The sequence below is a fragment of the Aphelocoma coerulescens genome, chromosome 3, assembly GCF_041296385.1.
Source record: "Aphelocoma coerulescens isolate FSJ_1873_10779 chromosome 3, UR_Acoe_1.0, whole genome shotgun sequence".
In the NCBI taxonomy this organism is placed as follows: Eukaryota; Metazoa; Chordata; class Aves; order Passeriformes; family Corvidae; genus Aphelocoma; species Aphelocoma coerulescens.
Window position 1 is genome coordinate 47,464,212 of NC_091016.1, and position 19,370 is coordinate 47,483,581.

The following is a 19,370-nucleotide window of genomic DNA, read 5'->3' on the forward strand; positions in this document are numbered from 1 at the left end:
TGGACATTTGAGGTATGCAATTCAATAACAGAGGGAATTTTGCTATCCAGTATTTTGCTCATGACTGTAGAAATGCTTCCTCTAATTTAGCCAAAGAACATGTCTATATTAGAAATATAGAGATATGGAGATAAGTTGTTTGGCTTCTTGTGGCATGAGACTTATAAATGAAGGGGGAACATTTGGAGGGAGATGAAAAGAATAAAAAATACAGTCTGAGAGAAGACTGAGAGAAGGATTTTCTCTTCCTCAAAAAAAAAAAAAAATCACCAAACAAACAAACAAACAAAAAGACCCCACCAACAAATCCAACTAGATCTAATTAGGCAAACAAACAGACACAACAACAAAGAAAAAACAAACTAAAATAGAAGCCCAGGCTCTGTAACTGAATTCAGTTTTGTTAGTTTTAATGTTAATTTACTCACAAATGAGCAATCATGCTAAAGCACTGTTGAAGTGGCTTTTGTAGAGGATTAATTCTTTTACATTACATTACCTTTTCCACTACTTATTTAAAAGAAAAAAAAAAAAAAATTAACCAGCAGTCTTTTTTAACCAACACTTGAATTACCACTGGGTGCTTTGCAAGTACTGAAGTCTTTGTAAAAGATACTCTTCATTCCAACGCTACATTCCACTCCTAAGAGCCGAGGGAGCCATGAGTGTTTCATGAGTTATCCACTTTTGAAAAATCATGTCTCCTATCTTCCCTCCTCCTACAACATCCTGACAGGATAATGGGCAATAGGAGATCACAACTGCTCCCACTTTGACCCTGCTTCCCTGAGCATCACCAGTTTCTTCTTTCCAGCTTATAAGGGAAGAACATGTCAAGTCTTATTAAAGGACATTAGAAGTTTGAAAGCTGTAATTATTCCATTTTGACAAAAGCACCTTTTTGCTGATTTTCTGGGCAAAGCAACATTGAAAAGTCTTGAAGCAACTCCTGCAACCTCTCTCTGTTTCAATCAGCTAGCAAAGAGGCTTGTTATCTCTTCTTTGACAAGATCATACTATACTAGACCAGTTTTTCAGTACTGAAAAACAACTTCCAAACACCTGAGGTTCAAACCTGAAAAAATTTGAACAAATTAAACAAATATTAGGAATTCAAGTAAATGACCAACAAAAAAATAAACTTGTTTTTCTCATCAAAACCCTGCCAGATGTACATCTAGTCATGTAAGCCTGCTCTAGGGGCAAAGCCCTATCTGGCTAATCCTGCAGAATCAGATAAGATAATAGAAAAGTTAGGCACGGTCTGTCCTTTGGAACAGCAGCATTGCTGTGAAAATTTCCATTGGTTACACCTGAAGAAATGTAGCTAAGTCTGTGGAGGTTACACATGTGCCATGAAGAGCAAATTACAGTAGGACTGTATTACTCCTGATTAAAATAATACAGCCTCATATTCAAAGAAAGGACTGAGTTTAGACTGATGGAGCACAAAAAATTTCTATGTACCTAGTTTTTAGCCAATGAAGACTGTGCCTATAACTTTTACAAGCATAAGAGCAGCCTGTTTCTCTTCCCATATCTAGGTTGGATTAGTCTTCAGTTTTAAAGAAATGTATAAATTCTTGGCAAAATCAATTCTTAATCTCTTATCTCAAATTGTACTGGATGCCTGAGTCAGAAGAAAAGGAAAACTAAACAAAACACTCAAAAAATTTGTACTAGAAATAAACAGCTTCTCCTCTTTTAGGTTATGGGTTGAAAGCCAGCCTGAATCAGTACTTAACATAAAACTTTAGGTTGAGATCAAGTGGGATGGGCACAAAAGCAGTGGGAGCTTCTTCCCTGCTTCTCCTCTCATCAGAGAAATGAAAGCCAGGATCTGACCCAAGGACAAAGAGAAAGCTTCAAGTAGTCAACAATTTTTCTGACTGCTTCCTCATTGGCCATACACAGGCAATTATAGATGTGCCCTCTCAGCTGTACAATGCTGACCACACACCTCTGAACAGCAGCACATGCAGCAGGGTTTGTGTCTGATCAAGCACATAAACTTTTGGGGTTGATTCTCTGCAAGTCCCAAAGGCAAGGGCTAAAAGAAAAGAAATTGACAACTACAGACTAGGTAAAGCAGCTGAGAGAAACTGGAGAATATTTCCAGAAGGCAAATGATCTCCCCAAAGCCTTCCTAAATCACTTTTCCTGGAAGCTCTGGGATGGCTGCATTTTCCCTCCTCTGCCCTATCCCAGGCTTCTTCTCCAGCTACATGGAGGATATAATGGAATCAGTGTGATGTTTTTCCAACAGTATAAAACTCACATTTAAAAAAGTAATGAAGTAAAAAGAAGTCTCTTTCCTCTAATAGCGTTAAAGATTTGTTTCCAGGCAGACTGCAGGTGTCAAGCTCAGGCAGATTTAGAAAAACTTGTAATATCTTCATGCACCACATCTTCCAGGGAACAAAGTCTTTCCTCCAGATGACAGCAATACCACTCCAGTGTCACATGCTTCTTTCTGCTTGATCAAACCTGGTGACATTTACAGAACCAAATAGAAATACCTGAGCAGCTCAAGGAAGGACACATCCTTTATGTTAGTAGAAGCCAATTAGATACTCTGGGAACTGCTGTCTGCAAAAAAATAACAGAGTACCAAAACATGCAATAAGAGAAACAGTCGTGCACATGACAGCATATCATCTGGGTGCTCCTGGAGGCAGGAGAAACAGGGGAATAACACATACAACTGCAATCAAGATTCAAGACATCAGAATAATATATGGATAACCAAATGGAAACACAGAATAGGGTGCACAGTGGCTGAAAGCTTTCCCTTAAGCCACTCTGGCACTCTTCATTTTCTCTGTACATCTGTGGAGAAGCAAGACAAGGTCCACAAAAGAGGAAAATGCTACATCAATATGAATTGATGACTGTGAGCTGCCCTATTAGGAAAAATAGGACATTTTTCTGTATCTGCCAGGCCTGTTTCAACCTTCACAAACATTATCTTCCTGGAATCCCTGATATAATAAACCAATAGTCACCTGTCAGAAGAGTCAGTTGATAGGACAGAGTTAGTGTCTGACCAAAGACTGTTAAGAAAGCGACTTTCACTTCACAGACAGGAGGTTGTTAGGGTTTTAGTCAGTACTTCACAAATGAGCCCTGCCACTCTCTGGGCTCGTTTAACTATCAGAAAATGTAGCCCTACACACACACCTACAAAATCATATAATTTCAATATTTAGCCTATTTGGAAAATGTCTATTACAGAGAATAATAAGGAGCACAGCAAATCCACAGCTACTTGTCCTGGTTATGTGCACATTTTAAAGCTTGTCCATTTTTTCTAGTGTCATTTGGAAAAGAACTGCAGACCCTTGCTCCCACCTGGGTTTTTAGACTTGGCAGGTATCTTAACACTCTCTCTGGGCTCCAGCTCAGTGCCATTTTGCTGGCAGTGTGCAATCACTCTGTGCAGCTGTTTTTTCCCCACTGTTTGTCAGTACATGCGCTCTGGGCTTCCCGCTGCCATCTGGCAATCAGTGTGAGATCACAGCTTCTGCTCCCATGAGGAAGGAACCACAAGACAAGGTCACAGATAAAACAATATCAGAATACACAAACCTTTGTGTAGCTGCACCACATGCTGTTTGTCATTCCTGTGACCCAGTTTTTACTTTTTTGTAGCAATTCAGTCAATGATTTTCCTACAGTAAATAAGCATGAAATTAATTTTTCACAGTTGTTTACCAATACCACAAAACCATACAGCTCAGGGAGTCTTGTAGGTCCTAACACAAGCCAGTTCATTTTTATTTAATCATTGTCAGGTGATTTCATCTAACTTCAAACAGAATTGCATAGCATATTTTCCTTTATTCAGAAATCATATTGCTGGTGTCTCCTTATTACTTCTTCAGAGTCTAACAAGTGCATTTCTTCTCTGTTTTCTTCAAGTACTTGAAGGACAGCACATTTCTTTTAGCATTTCCACTACAACCCATTTCTTATATACCTCACACATTTTGTATAGAATTACAAGATCACTGAGTTTGGATGGGATTCCTGGACACAGTTTTGCACAAATAGATAAGGACCATACAGGAATAACAACAAAACTGGCAAACTGATGTACAAAGGAGAGATTTTGGTACCCTTAACTTGCAGCAATCTGACATAGACATTAGGGTGTAGGGACAGCTCAGTGTCATTTAGGCTGTCTCGACCTGATGAGGTCAACAGGCAATCAAACCACCAGAAGGCTGAGCATTTTAAGTTGTTGAAGACAAATGTGTACAAGAAGATGTTTTAGAAACAAAACATCTCATCCAGCATTTCATGGACTGCATCTTAAATTATCTTTAATCAAAGCCAGAAAAACAAAAACCCACTAACAAAAAAAATAAGTTTTTTTCTCATTGGTTCCAGACAGCTATTTTCATGCTATAAATGTGACAGCAGTAACCAAATGCACACATGCAATTGCTACAGAATGGCAGAAAACAGTGAAGTCTTTCTTTGCCATGTGCAGTACATTCAGAATTTTTCACAATATACAGTACTCTCACCTAAGAAAAATTTTTCTCATAGTAATTTTCAATGAAACTCTGTACAACTTATTCCTTAAATAAAATTATCTGTCAACTTTTTATCTAGTGTAATGGAAAATTCAGATGAGAAAGCCAAAACTTTTTTAAACATGTCAAGCATCTCCTCCCCTAAATGTAGAGTAGTCGTGGAAGCTATTACTACACAGCATGGCTGAAATACTTTCTTGGTTGAATGGAGTTTTCTTAATAGTTTGTGGTCACACACAATTTCTAGTTCACTGTTCTTCTAGGGGTACCAGGCCCTTCATCAAAGTAAACATGTGCAGTTCAGACACTCTTTAGAATATACACCGTTCCCTGTACTCTTCATTAGTGCTTACTTATAAAAACTTTATAAATATGTCGAGTCTCTGTGATTTTGTGAAGGCATATATTCACTCTCAGAGTTTAAAATATCTCCTCTCTATTTACTTTTATTTCTTTTGAAAGGACTGACTGAAAAGGAACTCAGTCAAGATTGTATAACCAATGCCACACATAAATGCAAACCTGAGTAGCGCCTTTGAACGGTGAAGACATTCAGAGTCTTGAATATGGTACTGATTTCTTCACCAGAAATTGCATATGTCAAAACTTGAAAGAAACCAGCAAGCATCTGGGCTTGTTTCCCTGAACTATCCTCAGCACTGAGACTTCTCTTTCTGTGTACATTTAATTCTGGTACTGCAACATTATTAGTGCAAATCGTCATCCACACAGACACATCACTGGTGTGATAAGAGCTATGATTAAAAACAAAAGTCTGAGAAAAGGAGAGGGAAAATTTTTTTGCCAGCTAATATTATTATTTGTTTTCATCACTACCACAGAACTTGTCCTATATATCATACAAGATGATGAAGCCAGAAGAATTCCCTGCAGCCAAGACCTGGCAACAGGAATTTACACAAGCCCTCAAGAGTAATGAGGGTCAATTTACTTTATGTTTCCCTGGAAAATAACCAAGATTCACCAATATGTATTTTATCATGTTTAACATATTTTACTGCAAGACAGAATCTTTGTAAATCTATTTCCCTCTTCGCAGTATTCTGCTAAACTTAACTTTGACCTTAATCAAACCTGAGGCTGGAGGTGAAGAAAAGGTATAGCATTTTATCACACATGATCAAGTGTGTGCGCAATTGAGTTTGGTGCTCAGCCACTAGGGACAGATGTCAGCAGTACCTTAACATGACTTTCATCACTGTGCTGAAGCAGGTAGAAGGATTCTCTTGGTGGGAAGGGCAGTTATGAAAACTAGGTCAAAGGAGGAAAGAGAAATAAGAGAGAAAAAATCAGAAAATATGTTTAAAGACAGACACTGTTGAGCCCTATAGTAACATTAAGCAACAAATACACGGAGAAACCCATTTTAGTTAACAGCGTTATTTTCTCTTGGGCCAAAATGTAACAGCCCTCACATATATAAAGGCATTTACATGTCTGAAATTATTTTCACCTCAAAGGATACTGACAGCTCAGATAAGGTACATTTTGAGGTCCACTATAGGGCTCACAATCTTACCTTTCATTGAAAACCAGAATTTGCCACAACAGCACTGTAATTACATTGCTACTACTCAGATAACCTATTTAGGTAATAAGTAGTATTCAACAGCCACTTTTATGGAAAACAAAATGCAGCTTACCCTAAGAAGATTTACTTCTTATTTTTTGTATCATCCCACCACAGGCTGTTTTCCACTTACCATTACTCATGATGTATTTTATGTTCTTCTTGAGGAACCACTTGTTGGAACCAAGAGATCATGCAAAAGTTTATTTACATGCCCTAGAAGAATATAAAGGGACTCCTGCCACTGTAATCACTGAGGAAACCTTGAGAGCTTTCAAGAAGATTCTCCTCAGGTGACTTAAACAATTTCCCTCCTCCCTGCTTTTTTTTTTTTTTTTTTTTTTTTTTTTTAATAATCATGCAGTTTGGTAATCCCGATTCACTGAGTTTTTTTCAGATGCAAATTTTTTTCAGATTTTGCAGTTCTCCTAGATTACTTTTACCAGGCCATGTAATACAAAAGCAGAAGAGCAAAGTGCCTGACCATCCCTCATATAGCCTTTACCTTACAGAGATGGACTTATAGAAAGCTGTTTTCTATAGATGCAGAAGAACATGGGCTCTTCCCTTCCTAAACGTGCAGTATAAACATAGGGCAAACTAAAATGAAAACAATTATGCTTTAGTGTATGCAGTATAGTGTGTGCCCAAATATATGCATAGCATATATGGACTGTCTTCTAACAGCTCTGTGGTTTTTTTGTATTATAACATTTTGCCTAAGTGAATAGGCAGTTACTCAACAAATTGAAAATATAGCCTTGTATTAGAGAATTTAATTCCCAAAAAAAGCACGGAATATGTGAGATCCCATTTAATTTCAGAATATCAAACAATTCAGAAACCCAAAGAACAAAGCTAGGGAACAGGGGAATGTAAAGCTTCACTTTCATTATTTTTTTAAAAAGTTAAAATAAATTAATATAAAATACGCAAGAGCAGCTGCACTATGTCAGATTCTGTTGAAGAAAAATGAAAGATGGAGTTAGTCATATTCACTGGCAACAGAGTCTTTAAAAAATTACAAGCAAGAACTAACATCTTCAAAAGTGATTTTTCTGCACAGTGAAATATTATCCATCAATCTCCTTGTGATATTTTCTGCGATGGTGCTGGCTTGCTACCCTCACATATTTTATCCAATAGTCGGGGAATAAAAAAAAAGCAAACCAAAACACACACACCCGCACACACCCCCAAAAAAACACCCAAAAATCAACCAAACATAAAACCACCAAAACCCAATATATATGTTTTTGAATAAATTTATCTCTAAAACAGAGATATTTCTGTATTAGTTACCTTCTCTGAATAAGAAACTCACCTGATAACATCGTGCATGCAAGTGTGTACGAAAGACCAAGAGCCATTCACCATGGATCCCAGCACCAATTAAAATTTCAGTGCTGGTAGCTACAAAACTACAGATGTAAGCACTAATTTGATCTGCTTACTGATATGAAACCCATTTTTACTTAACCGTGAGCACAGAAATATTGATTCATTGTTCACGAGTTATGCTTTCACTGTGAAATCTGCAGTCATAGCTGTCAGCCTGGAACAAATTAAGATGTTAAATAGCATCAGCAGTTCTGTGTCTAGACAAACGAAAGAAAACGCTATTACAAGGTGGGAATGGTATTCAAATTCTAGTCCTTATGTTAGGGAAATTTTATAATATATATTGTCACACCTAAGTCTCCCAAACTGCCAAATCTTCCTTATAATAAAACTTGTTAAAACAATTTACAAAAAGAGTTAAATACGAAGCGTTCAGTTAATACTGAATTCAGGTAATAAATGTCTCTGGTTTAATTGCACGACTGGGAGATAAGCACTAGCATTAGGCCTTAATCCAAGAAATTAACAACAACCAGAAATTGAGGAAAAAATGTAATAGTCAAAAATCAAAATATTCTGTGTCGTTTAACATAGAAAATGTGAATCATCTACCATGTCTCTTTAAAAATAGATTTAGATTATATGAAAAATTAATTGTTCATTATTCACTAATTTTGTTCTGATCAAAAGTGTTGGGGTGTGTGGGAGGAGAAATTAGAAACAGAACAAGTTTTTGTGAACACAATGGAAACAGAACTAGGCTACAGAGGCTCTACACCATGACTAGTGGATCCAGACAACCTAAAAGGTGGGAAAGTCTTTGTAGGAATGTTACCTTCAAATAAATTGTCAAATTAGAAGTCAGACAGTAGCAACACCCATTTCCTTACTTCTGTGCAACACATAAAGGGCCATTTCTTGACAGCGATGCCTGCCATCCTGCTTAGGTATAGAGCAGACTAAAGGTTCTGCAGACACAGAAGCTAGAACTGTACTCCTGCTCTAGGAAAAATCCCTTACATGTCAGCATGTCAGAATTAAAATATGATGCCAAGACAAAACTCCAGAGTTTTCTGGTTTTTTTGTGGTTTTTTTGAGTTTTTTATGATTTTTATGTGGGGATCTTTTTGCTTTGTGATTTTTTTTTCAGAAGAAACAATCATACCTGTTTTAAAAATGAAAGATGAAGTCTTTGTAGTAATTAAAAACCTCATTCTTCAGATGCAGAAAGCAAAATAAATAAATAAAAGGAATTTTTAAAAACCCATGTCTGTACATACTCTATCATTATTGCCAGAAAAGCTGAATTACCTTCAGGCCAGTACTGAGTGGGCTTCTGCAGCTACAAAAAGTAGTGTGTGGTCATCAGAAACAGGGGACCAGGAAAAAGTTTTCACTGGCCTTTCCATGTCTCTTTCTGAAGGAACAAAACTAATAGCTGAATCATATGCTCATATACTGCTACACTGATGGCCCACAAAGGAGCACGCTCTGGACAACCAATGCACATAGATTACAGTTCTCCTAGGACCCTGAAGAAAATTCCTTTTATGGCCCCTGAAAGCCATGGAAAATATTCCTTCTCCTGGGTAATTTCCAAGAAATTCAGCCCTTTCTTCCTCAGCTTCTGGACTGTGTCATGATGTAGTATCATGACCAAAAGGTTCCAATCTAATGTTATTTCAGGACAGATCCCCTCATTAGTGATTTTACAACATCAAGTTTCTGTCTTCACTTTAGAACAAAACAGAATCTCAGAGTAGCACATACAGAGGTTTTTAATTCAGTGACATTCACAATTAGGCAACCCTCTCCCCCTTTTCAAGAGAGGAAGAAGCAAAGAAATATTAACATGTTCTGTTGCAGCTGTCCTTAGAAGTCAGTGTCTATCCCCAATTACCACATTTTGCCAAAGCAAGCAAAAAAGCAAAAAACATTTAAAAAATCTGATCGTCACAGAAATTATGGAAGATAAAATGTTTGTAACTAAGCAGGAGTGTCAAGCTATTTGCCTTCGTGATTGCCAGCAGCAGAGTAACCTTTAATTGATCTCTTAAATTAATTTTATTGTAAGTATTATTTTCTTCCTGAATGATCAAAAAACGTGACACTGTTGTTCCTCATCCAAACAAAACCAAGGACAATTAAAAATGTAAACACTTCATTTCTTAGGTAGTTTTACCATTTGATTTTCACAAACATTCATTTGGATAACAACCATTTAAATCCTCCTCAAACCCAGTTCTGTTAAAATTATTCTTCACAGGTTATTGCCTTTTCTCTCTCTTTTTTATGGTTTATGAAATCATGCTGTCAGGTCCAACAAGCTGACACCCCTGGCTGCAGCCACAAGCAAGAGCTTGATTTTCATTTAGCTCTTCACCAAAAAAAGAGACAGATCATTCAAGGTTAGAATACAAGTGGGAAAGACCCAAGTCAGGCTACATTAAAAAAGCTATATATGGTTTATACTCTACCAACTTACAAAAGGAAGTCCTGAGAGCTGGAAGTAAGTCACAGGCAGGGGAGCACAATGCACTGCAAAAAAGGGAACTGTTATTTGCAGCCCCAACCCTGTTTGGAACACATGCCCCTATTAAATGCCTTGTATGACTTCCCTCTTTGCTTACCTGAAGTCCTCATGATTTTGCTAATCTCCAGGAATTTAATGCAGTTAGCAGATAGCAAGGTCTCCATTTCTATGCCCTGAAAATCATGTTATTTTTAACAAGTCAAATATAAAAAGCAGTCCAGGAGTGGGGAAAAGAACAATGCTGTTCTGTTTATTTGAGGTTGTTTGGCACTTTTTTTCCCTGATCTTTTCCATTAATTAGAAAGGCCCTGCAATTACAAGATAATTGGGGAAAGAAAGAAATCTATAATATTTATTTTTGGGTTTGAGAACCAGAGGTCAGCTGAGTATCACTCATGTTTCTACAGTGAACCCATACTTGCAGAGCAGGAATTTAAGTTCCCTATGCTAGGCTGATCTTTATCCAAACTTGCAGTTAGGAAGAAAAAAAAAGAAAGACGATAAAAGAGAAAAATTAACAGAATAAAGGTGTTCATTCCCAAGATGGATCTGAATGTCATTTTAAAATCTGCATAACAAAGGCTGTCCTGCTGAGAATCTTTTGCTCCTCAAGGAATTGCAGGTTTTCTTTTCATGCTTCCTATGCTCCAGCAGCCACTATAGAGAGACAGTTAACATTTTGATGGAGAGGTGCATCTATAGAGTCAGAAAAAGCCCAGGAAGGTGTGTGAAGGGCTCAATAACATAGCAATGTGGCAACCCCTAGCCAGTATAGGGTTCCTTAGAGATCATACATAGCTGAAAAAAGTTATACAGGTTTTATCTATTCTGAGCTGAAGCTGAGCTAGAATCTGAGGCTCTGTTGCTGGGTTTTTTTGATGGCCACTTTGTTATTCCTAGCAAAAATCATGCATCAGTAAACACACCCCACCAGAATAATAGCAAAATAAAAAAAGAAATTATTTAACAACAGCAACACTGAAATAAAGCGTCTGAAAGTTTTTGAAGTTTTTTTATGTTCATGCATCATACAGGAAAAAAAAAAACCAAACAACAGAACACCTGCTCTCTGTAGATTAAGATATTGATGAAATAATCAGTAACATCCAGTAATAAAACTTAACTATGCAGTCTTTTGCTGCACTAGTACGTTAATGGGAACTGAAATATTGATATTTGTGATGCCAATGTAACTCCAAATTTTGGACTTTATTCTCTTCCACAGAACAGTTAGAGTCCAGGGCATGGACTCAAGACTCTAGATGAAGTGTTCAGCATTTCTGTCAACTTCTTGCGTCACATTGCACAGACTGCGTTATCCCTCTAGGCTTTCTTTATATATCAGAGTCATTATTCTTTCCTCTTGCCATTTATTGTTTATTGATCACCCTATTTCATAAAAACTGATTATCACTTCAACAAGAAGCTTAACAATGTTTCTAAAAATATTCTCTTTCTTAAAGTCTAGGGAGTGCTACTCACTACAAGAATACAGCATCTAAAACAGCCATACAAGGTCACTTAAGATATTTGCAAGTGTGCTGTGATCTGAAGTAACCAAGACAATGCAACTTTAACATCTGCAACAGGAACCTCAAGAAAAAATACCTTGATTCAAGGAGAAGGTATATTAGCTCAGGCTTAACACCATGCAAACACAGATCGGAGTTAGCCTGAAGTACTCATTGTGGAGCATTCCTCTTGACATATCCCAGGCTCTCCTCTGTCCCTGACCCTCACTTGTCACATTTAGTCATACCTTGCTCTGAATAGGATATAGCCTACAGCCAGCAGGGTGGGATATCTGCTGAGTTGTCCCAGTTTTCTATTAGATCGTTGTCTCCTGAGAGAGACTGGAATGTTAATGGTTAATGACTCAAAACAATCGGCCATTTGCTGGGCCAGGTTTGCATCACCCCCCTCAACCGAAAGGGAGGAGGAAAGTTTTTGGATGAGTGGTGGTAAAACCTCTGATCCTGACAAGACAGAGGGGATTCCGAAACTATCTTGACCCATTGCACTTTGTGTTTCATGGGCTTTCCCCACCCCCAGGGCATCAAGACTGTGACCATCACTTTGACCAATAGACAACTAAACGGCTGGTGGTGATATCTTCCTATTCTTATCCTTTCTTTCTCTGTCTTTCTTTTCCCTTGTACATTTTCTTAAGTGTTATTTTTATGCTTTTATATTGCTATATTTCTATGGATAATTTTAACCAAAACAGCTACATACCGGATTTTCATTGCAACCAAATTGTTCTAAAATAAATCTTACTTACATATATATATATATATATATATATATATATATATATATATATATATATATATATATATATATATATATATATATATATATATTTATAAACACCTGATCAGTGTCTTTTCATTCTAATCTGCCCGAAGGTATCTATCAACAAGAACCTGAGTTACCCTCACCTTCAGGGGCAGTCCATTGACATTTCTTGCCAGTAGTGAATACAATAACCTTCATCAAAGGGAACAACTGGCAGAAAGCCCCATTCTAGATTGACACATATTTAAAGTGGTGTATGACTGAGAGCAAAGTCATTAAGCAAATACTGCGTTGTTGCTGCCTGTTCTAAGCTTCCCCTCCCCCTCCCAAAGACACGTGCTCCTGCCCATGTGCTCTGAGCTCCTTTGTTCCAAGCAGGGGCAAAACCAAATGTAACTCAAACTCTTTAGCAGTGTCTGATTGGCCGCTCACCCCGGGTCCGCCCCCAGTCCGCCCCTTTCCCCTTCTCCCAGTAAAAGATGGTCGAGGGGAGGCTCCGCTCTCTCTCAGCTCAGCTTTCTTCCTGTGAACATCCTTGGTTGCGTGTCTCATTTTGAAAGCTTCTAACTGCAGGAAATTGAGCGGGCAGGGAGCTATATTTCTCCCTCTTTGCTTCTGCTGATGGTATTTGCTTTGCAGCTGATACAGGTACCGATTTTAGAGCTACTAAAGTGCTGGATCGCCTGTGCTGCCTCTCTGGGCTGCTCGAGGCTTTCTAAGGCATTGAAATACAAGCGCTAGCCGCTATAAAGCTGAAAAGATACCTTCCACACTGTGTTAAATCCCAAACAGTTCTAAAAGATAGACTCAAAAAATAATTTAGACTGAGAGAGACCTTCAGGGGCTACCTAGTCTAATACCTCGTTCAAAGCAGGTCTAATTAGATCACACTGCTCAGGGCCTTGCCCAGGGTCATGAACACCTCCAGCAATGGAGATTTCCTCACATCTTCCTGTAACTGGTGTTTGATCAATTCCACCAGGAAAAAGCTTTTCCTAGCACCCAGTCAGAACTTCCCATGCTCCAGCTGATGCACACTGACTCTTGGCCTTCCATTGGGTATCTCCAAGATGAGTGTCACTCCCTCTCATCAGTGTCCTGCAAGAGGACAGTTGTAGACCACAACAACATCTTTCTCAGTCCTCTCTTCTCCAGGCTACAGTTCCTTCAGACTCGTTCATATGTCATGTGCCAGCACCCTGAATATCTTCAAATAATCACAGAATGGCTTGGATTGGAAAGGACCTTAAAGATAATCTGGTTCCATCTGCCCTGTTGTTGGGGTTTTAGTTTAGTCCTAGTTTTTTTTTCTGTTAAAGGAATTTTTCCCATATGCATGTTGCTAGGAGATAAATGGCTGTACTTAAGAGAAGATGGCCGTACTGAAGAAAGACAAAAGGGCCTGTCCAGGCTTTTGTTTTCACCTGGGTGTGAGTTCAGTTCGCTCTCAGCATCTGGAGAGAGAAGCTGCAGAGAAAGGAGCTGCTGGTTCCTGTTTTCGGCGTCTTTCTTTCTGCTGGAAACAACTCCGGGATCCCAAAGCTGCTTTCCCTGCCCTGCTGGAGGCTGGGCTGGGGCCGCCCTGCCCTGCTGCTGCTTCGAGCCTTCGCTACGCTGTAGCCGTGCTCACCCTGCCTGCCTGGAACCCCGGGGGGGTTCCCCTTTTTGGATACATCTCGTCTGCCACCCAGGATTTGTGTTTGTGCCTGCCGCTCCGGCCTGCCATTCCAGCCTGCTGTTCCGGGAGTCCAGGATCGGCTGCCCAGGGGTTTGTGAAGCCTTTGTTCCATCCTTCCCCGGGATCCCAGGGCACCGGTGCCGCGTGTTCCCCGAGCTCGCTCCGGAGCGCCCCCTGCAGCCGCGGGGGAACCATCGCACCTGCCCTGCTCACCGGGAGCCACCAGCGATCCCTGCCGGCTGCGAGCGGAACTGCACCCGAGGGGAAAGGGCCCCACAGCCGAGAAGGCTGGGACTGGGTTTGTGTTTGCTGTTACTGCCAGAGTTGTTGTTGTTTTGTTTGACTGGTTATATATCTATATATATATATATAGTAAAGGACTGTTATTCCTATTTCCCACATCTTTGCCTAAAGACCCTTGATTTCAAAATTATAATAACTCAGAGGGAAAGGGGTTATATCTGCCACTTCAAGGGAGGCTTCTGCCTTCCTTAGCAGACACCTGTCTTTCAAAACCGAGACACCTGTCATGGGCAGGGACACCTTCCACTAGGCCAGGTTGCTCAAAGCCTCATCCAGCCTTGGTAATTCCTTCTTGTCCTATCACTACAGGCTCTTGTAAAGTGTTCCTCTCCAGATTTCTTGTAGGTTCCCTTCAGTACTGGGAGGCTGTAATTAGGTCACCCTGAACCCTTCCTTCTCCAGGCTGAACAATCCCAGTTCTCTTAGCCTTCCTCATAGGAGAGTTGTTTCATCCCTCTAATCACCTCTGCATCCCTTCAGCCATTATCTGTGGCGTGGTTCACTTTTCTGTGTATTCAGTCTTTCAGTGCTTTGTAAAATTCTGTTGTTCCTACTCCAAGCACAGAGGCAGAAGTCTCCAGGAGGTGACTCCTCATAATGTCATAAGGTGTTCAAATCAACTGTCAGTAACTTGAATATTTTTCTCTTCTATTAAAAACAAACAAACCAACCAACCCAGCTTTTCCCAAACAGGATTATTCATTTCAGTGTAGATATTTGATATTTTTTGTAAATGAAAACTAGCATGACAGTAATTTTCCTTTCCAGCATGTGACAAAAATGGAATATTCACAAATATAGCTGATTTTTTCCACCTTGAAAGATGTTCTACATTACTTACCATTGGCAATTAATGCATTATGGCATAGAATATTGGCATGTTTGTCACAGACACTTCTCTGCACCCATGGACCCATGCCCAGTTTTAAATTTTCTAGCATCCTGATTACAAGGGTACCAAGTACCTTGATTGAGGAGATTCTACTATGCAATTTAATCGTTTAGAGCTGGGCTTGCTTCCATGGCAGTAGTTAGTTTCCGTAAGCCCTGTGACAGTGCTAGAAACATATGTCAGGGGATAAGGTCTGGATAGAAAATCATTTTCTCTGGGACATTTCTTAAACCACTATTTTATGTTTTACTGCTAATGTCACGTACTGAGTTAGCCAGAATTAACCCTGAAACCCCCTCTCCAAGCATGTACAGAAAGTTATCTGTTCTCATTAATTCATTAAGCTGTAATGAATTAATTTATCTATGTTTCCATCTGATCTCACCAAGGTGATTAGTGAACAACTTCTCAGATGCCTAATTATCCTCTGATCCACTTTTTGCCCAAAAAAATAATGTTAAGATCTCCACCTCTTTCTTGCAAACATGGAGTCTCCCATATCCCACTCTGTTTTCCTGCACTCTTTCAAAACCCATTCCACAGCTCAAACCTGAACTATGTTTCCAGATAGTAGAACAAAGGGAAAAGCCCAGCAGCACTATTTTACCAATCAGTGTCTCAAAGGAGGCTGGTTGGAGAATACTGTCCTTTGACTAAGATACCTGCAGGGAGAAAAGAGAAAGAAAAGTTGTAGCAGCATGCCATGGAAAAAGACACTTTCTCCTTTTCAGTACAGGATAATTTGCCAGCCTTCTCTCACCCTAGAATAAGAGTTAGAAAAGTCCATTAGGATCAGCACAGGTTTTGTGTAACAAGATAGTAAAATAAAATTCCTACCTTGATTCTCATCCAGCACTAATGTGCATGGTTTATCAGTACAGATGCCCCAGAAGTACATCAACAACCTTACAGAGATCTTCAGGATCACTGTGTGTCCTCTTCTGACTGCAGGGTTTGCAGTCTCTCTGTGGGAAATCATACTCAAAACTGCAAATCTGCAAGGGTCAGGTGAATCAAACAGTTATGCTGCAGGCATTTGTCCATCCATATCAAAACATCTGTCGTGTTTGAACATAAATGACTGGCAACAACAGAGCCACAACAATACAGGGTAAGGATGGACATGTGCTCAAGTCCAGCCTGAATGAGGAGATAAAAGCAGTTTCTGATCTACTTGTGCACATTCATTTCAAACTGTAGCTGTGATAGGATAGCCCTGAGTTAAACACTTATGGCAAGCAATGCAATGTTAATAAACAACACAGGTACTGAGGCCAATCTATACCTGAAAGGAGGATGACAACTTTCTGGCAGACAGTGCAGCTCTGCCTTTGCAGCAGTGATGGATTCAAAAGAAAAAAAAATCTGTAGTAATTCCAGACATACTGGAATGCTGCTGTGCATGGAGCTCAGACACTTCCAGGAGTATCACTTAAGACTGCCCAGCAGCAGCTGCCTTCACTCCTCACATCGTCTTGCCTTCTGTGTGTTTTATTCCCTTAAGCAGACAAGAAGCAGAAGCAGGTGCACCACTGTCAGTTCTGGTGCTAGCACCCAAAGCAGAAGATTTCAACAGGGTGTATTTGCTGTTCTCTCTTTCCTCAGGCAGGGTGATGGGGTCATGTCCTCCTGCACCAATGCCATGGCACTGCTATAACTGCGGGGGGAAAACATAGGGATGAAAGAGGGATCTTGCTTTTCAGTTCCATTTCTCCTTCCGCACCATGTGACAAAATGCAGTGTGACACTGCAATGTCAGTTTCCTGCACATAATCTGGATGCTGATTTTTAAAGTAACATTTTTAAAGAAGAAGAAATCATGGAAATTGCCCACAGCTCTGAGACAACATTCAGAAAAGTCAAATCTTTTGTTTTCTCTAGGCAGCTGACTCACAGCTTTTCTCTGCCTTTTAGATTAAGCTGCTGGGTTTAGGAATTCCTCATCTCTGCTTGCAGCTACCCTTTCTTGTGCTGTCTCTTTCCTATGCAGTGAAAATTTTTAATCGACCAACTATAGTCCTAGGAAAACAGGAGCTGTTTCTCCCTCCCTCAGCATTTTCTGCAGGTAAAAGCAGTCAGAATGAAGCTGGAAATGGGGGGTTTGGGTGAACAGCTAGCACTACCCATAGCATAAAGACACATTAAGCAGGAGAGAGGAAAGAATAAGACCAAGAACAATTGTGGTCCCAGTTTCACTTCCTGAAGTTCTCGATGGTACTACCACCACAAGTGGCAACAGAAAGGACATCAAAACACATCTCCTGAAGTCATACACTGGGCAGCAGCATGTGTACTAACAAAGCCAAGGTTCCTATGGATGTGTGCCTTATCCTTGAATTTCTTTATGCATAAAAAGCAAAAGCCCCAGTCAGCGCTTTCTCCATGGCTTGAGATTTTTAAATGCTGCTCCTCAAATGCCTTATTAGGGTCAAGACCACAACTTTTCTATTTGGTCTGTTTGGTCTGTTCTCTACCCACATACCTATCTGTTGGGTTTCTGCTTCAACCCCATACAAACACAGCTGGCTTCAAATCTTTTCAACAGAATCAAGATGGGTAGCAAACAAAATATATCTGCATTAATTTCCTCAGGAAACCAGTGCCAACACATGGAAAGGGAAAAGTTCTCTGTGCAGACTGATGACACTCTTACCTTTAATTAATGCTCACTGAGTTCCACGAAATCCCTTTCAGACAGTCCTACGTATGAATTTTGCAGGTAGGAAACTGGGGCAGAAAAAATCTTCCTAAAGCGAGATAATGCCATTTACTGTCATGAATAAAAGGTGGAAATTACATGATCCAAAACTGTTGTAAAATGGGTACCACTGTTTTGTCAACACTACTCAAGGCTACAAAACTAACCTTTACAGAGGACCATTAAAGCCACCACTAATTGGAGTCACTTGGCATTTTCATACACCTGGAAGACTTTATCCTGATTTCCAAGAGGCCACAATCTTCTGTTAGATCTCATAAGCAACAGAAACCAGACAATAACTGAATTTACAGAAGAAAATAATCTGAAACTGTTTTCAGAGTTGGTGTTCTATAACAGGGTCATCTAAAACGGTGCTTCCCAATGCCAGTATGCTATGTAAAGCTTTGAGTTCTCTCTAGATTTTACTGACTCCCATAAAATAAAATTTAAAATTTAAATCTCTCTCCTCCCCCAATCTCTCTCTTAAAGTGTTTTCTGGCAACACACACTGTATCATATATTCAATACTACTGTCTTCTATAAGTTATACAATTTCATATTACTAAATTGTTTAGAGCTTGCACCAAACAGAAACACTCTGCAGAGTAATACAGCAGCATGCTTCTGGTCTCAGAAAGATTTCCTTATGTTTGTCATCAGCCATGTAAGCAAATACTATCAGTGAGTGATACAGAACACACAAGGAATGCAGCCTGCATTTACAGACACATATGCCTGAGCAAAATGCACCTATACAGGAAGTCATTCAGAAGGCAAGTCATAGTTAAGATGACAGAGGAAATAAAAAATAGAATTTGTTTGATTAAAGATATGAAATAATTTTACAATATTGTAAAACATTGTCTTTTGTTTCACACACTATTGTGCTGGGCTGAATTTTTTACTGAGAAAAATACCTTTTAAAACAGACAGCTTAAAGCTTTGCTTCTGAGTTCCCCATGGTTCAATGCATTTATTCACTCAAGAGCTGCAGGCCAAATGCCTTGTCTACGTCCAGAGGAATTCAACAGGAGCTTTGGTTTACATGATACAGACAATCAGCCGATCACATAATTTGCAACAACAGTGTGGCCTGCAGGCCTTTCCTGTACCAGTGAACAAGGCAGCCATCAAACCTGACAAACAGGCAAGCCTCCTACAGGCTTCCAACTGTGCAGAACCCTAGGAGCAGCAGCAGCAGCAGCATCTTCTGCAGTGTCAAATCCCTCCCCTATGTTGCACAGTGATTGGAACGGAACAGCAAAACCCTTCCACACCAAACCTGTGAATCCCCTGAGACACCTTCAGAACAAGGAAATAAGCAGATATACCTTCTCTAGCATTTCCACTGAATTTGCAGGCATATAGAACAGAGAGAACAGAAGCTAGCCAGCTGCATTTCTGGTGTGTGATGGGAAGAGGTCTGGTGGGGGAGAAGAGAACAATCTGACAGCACCATGTGCACAATTCAATTCCTTCTGTTTCTGCCTCC